The 3,700-nt window shown below is 28.6% G+C and overlaps 1 long non-coding RNA gene across 2 annotated transcripts in view; it reads left to right on the top strand.

Moving 5' to 3' along the window:
• Positions 1-2,157: 2,157 nt before the first annotated feature.
• Positions 2,158-3,700, top strand: part of LOC112905180 — a 4,186-nt gene continuing 2,643 nt past the window's right edge. For both annotated transcript variants that reach the window (XR_003231609.1, XR_003231608.1), the window contains exons 1-2: positions 2,158-2,283; positions 2,589-2,748. This is a non-coding gene — a long non-coding RNA (uncharacterized LOC112905180). The remainder of the gene's footprint in view (positions 2,284-2,588; positions 2,749-3,700) is intronic.

The raw sequence follows: 3,700 nt of genomic DNA, 5'->3' as shown, positions 1-3,700 counted from the left end.
AATTAGGAGTTTAATTTTTTTAAAATATAGACACGTTTTAACAAGAAAAGTATTAGCTTATACAATCCGTAGTTTTACATTCAATTATTTTAGTAGCTTTTTGGTGCATGTTTTTAAAACATTTCATATCTTTTTTATATAGAAGTGTAACTAATCCTTAAATAATAGGTTTTTTGTTTATTTCTGCAGATTATCCAACAAATGAAAGAACAATTAAAGTCTACATGAATGGCGTCTATCCTGAACTACATTCTTGATTTGCTGTTTTCGTCTTCACCTTGCAACGCTATACAGATAATTTTTAATTATGGGTGAAAGCAACTGAAGATTTATTTGAATTCCATTGAAACAACAATTTTTCTGTCATGGAATTCTTCCTGGATTTGGTTTGCTTATCACACCTGCAAACTCTGGAGTGTCACAGTCTACATTTAATAATTAAGGTGAGAATATGTAATTAATTTATTTTAAGTCTTCATTTAAAAACTTGTAAGTCATAATTAATGTTTTTAGATTATTACAACTTTCCATTATTAACTTAGGCATGGTACTTATTGTAACTAATTTCATTTGAAAACAATTATTTAAAGAAAAATGCTTATAAAGTTCATTACTGTCAGTATACAATATATTTTTGATGTTAAAAGAGGAAAGGATTCGGCATTACTTTAATATCATATTATGCAGGTTTTTTAATAGGGAGGCTAGATTAATTATATCTAATTACTCTCATAATATTTTATTTTTTAGGATAAAAACTCGGAATGACATGTGTTATAAAACATTGGTTGCTTGTTCACTCTGTAAAGTAGCAGTACCTACAGTCCTGAAGAAAGCGTGAAGGTGCTTATTTGCATTGGGAATTGAGACAATGTGTTATTGTACGAGGAAGGATTTATGACATGAATTGGTAAGTAACAATTGCAAATAGTAGATGAGGTCCTAAAACTTCCAACCCCCAATTAAAGAACGTTTTTATTTCTTGGTAATTAATATTTTAAACTCTGGTTTTGAAAGCTGAGTCTTTTAGTAAAGGTATTCAGCTACTTGCAGCTTGACGTTCAGAATACTTTGCAGTGAAGTTGATTGCCTACATTTAGGACGAATAGTCGCTAGCGGTATTTAAAACTATCGTATATGTATTTTAAACTCAAATTATCATGCTACTAATGTTACGGTGCGTGTCGAAACTCGTAAGCAACTAAATGTTTAAATAATTATGATTTTATGACACTTAACACTGTTAATGTAAATGAATGTTTCTGGCTATGTTTTGGACATTTCTCTAATGTGGACATTTTTACCTTGTGTCCTATACGTTACAATTTTTTTTACGATTTTTGATAGAAAAATTTAAAAAATACAGGTACACACAAAATTTCTATATAAATAGATTCTGCAATTACGATTTTATCTGTTGTATGTTTTTTTATTATTGGGTATCGGATTATCTTTTACGATTCCTATTGATTAAGTTTTTAAGTAAATGTGTATGTACTTTGCTTCGCTATATTTGATAATCTAAGAAAAGCATTGAGACCTGTTTTTGTCTGTTTAATATAACAAAGTTATCAGTTATCAGTTCAATACAAAAAAGTTGATTTTATAAAGTTTTTTGGTAATAAAATTAGCGTTTATAAAAAAGAATAAGTGCATAGTTGCTATAAACTAATTAATACACTTGTTTTTAAATAGGCTTTACAATACCAAGGGTCTTAAAAATAGATTATGCTGCAACGTAATAATATTAATACTGCGAAGAGCTTTTGTGAATGTAACGTTCCTTCCACACTAATAAAGAGCCTCGAAATATTTTGGGTAAGATTTTAACGTTTAATAATTGTACTTTATTCAATCCACTAAAATATAGACATGTTTTAACAAGAAAAGTATTAGCTTATATAATCCGTAGTTTTACATTCAATTATTTTAGTAGCTTTTTGGTGCATGTTTTTAAAACATTTCATATCTTTTTTATATAGGAGTGTAATTAATCCTTAAATAATAGGTTTTTTGTTTATTTCTGCAGATTATCCAACAAATGAAAGAACAATTAAAGTCTACATGAATGGCGTCTATCCTGAACTACATTCTTGATTTGCTGTTTTCGTCTTCACCTTGCAACGCTATACAGATAATTTTTAATTATGGGTGAAAGCAACTGAAGATTTATTTGAATTCCATTGAAACAACAATTTTTCTGTCATGGAATTCTTCCTGGATTTGGTTTGCTTATCACACCTGCAAACTCTGGAATGTCACAGTCTACATTTAATAATTAAGGTGAGAATATGTAATTAATTTATTTTAAGTCTTCATTTAAAAACTTGTAAGTCATAATTAATGTTTTTAGATTATTACAACTTTCCATTATTAACTTAGGCATGGTACTTATTGTAACTAATTTCATTTGAGAACATTTATTTAAAAAAATGCTTATAAAGTTCATTACTGTCAGTATACAATATATTTTTGATGTTAAAAGAGGAAAGGATTCGGCATTACTTTAATATCATATTATGCAGGTTTTTTAATAGGGAGGCTAGATTAATTATATCTAATTACTCTCATAATATTTTATTTTTTAGGATAAAAACTCGGAATGACATGTGTTATAAAACATTGGTTGCTTGTTCACTCTGTAAAGTAGCAGTACCTACAGTCCTGAAGAAAGCGTGAAGGTGCTTATTTGCATTGGGAATTGAGACAATGTGTTATTGTACGAGGAAGGATTTATGACATGAATTGGTAAGTAACAATTGCAAATAGTAGATGAGGTCCTAAAACTTCCAACCCCCAATTAAAGAACGTTTTTATTTCTTGGTAATTAATATTTTAAACTCTGGTTTTGAAAGCTGAGTCTTTTAGTAAAGGTATTCAGCTACTTGCAGCTTGACGTTCAGAATACTTTGCAGTGAAGTTGATTGCCTACATTTAGGACGAATAGTCGCTAGCGGTATTTAAAACTATCGTATATGTATTTTAAACTCAAATTATCATGCTACTAATGTTACGGTGCGTGTCGAAACTCGTAAGCAACTAAATGTTTAAATAATTATGATTTTATGACACTTAACACTGTTAATGTAAATGAATGTTTCTGGCTATGTTTTGGACATTTCTCTAATGTGGACATTTTTACCTTGTGTCCTATACGTTACAATTTTTTTTACGATTTTTGATAGAAAAAATTGCTTATAGTTAAAAATGCGGGAAAAAAACTGTTCCCTTTATTTGGGAAAATTGTGATGAGAGTATAAATAAAATAAAGAAGATGGATTAGTCTTAATCAAAAATAGAGATTGATTAAGAAGAAAAGTAATGTATCTATTATTATCGGATTCCGAATTGTCTTGTCTGAGGCTTTGAATCAAGATGAAAAGATAGATATGGTTTTCGTCTTTGGGGAATCGCTGAGCTTACACTCAACATGCCATGAGAGGATTTCGTCTTCATTCCTCAAGGACAAAAACCATATCTATCTATTTATCCTGTCATTTAATATTTAAAGTCATTAATAATTCGGACAGAGGAAAATTAAACCACATTAACTTATAATTAATATACCAAAAAAACTTTAATTGTGTACAATTTTTTTATAAATAACAACAAGGTACTTCTAAAATTGTACTTCAATTACCTATAATCTTAATTTGATTCGTTTAATGTTTAAAAAATTCAGTTTCTTGTCCATTTGCTT

This window comes from Agrilus planipennis, unplaced genomic scaffold (genome assembly GCF_000699045.2).
Source record: "Agrilus planipennis isolate EAB-ADULT unplaced genomic scaffold, Apla_2.0 scaffold380, whole genome shotgun sequence".
NCBI lineage: Eukaryota > Metazoa > Arthropoda > Insecta > Coleoptera > Buprestidae > Agrilus > Agrilus planipennis.
Note: the sequence above shows the minus strand (reverse complement) of the source record. Positions and strands in the feature narration are given on the sequence as shown.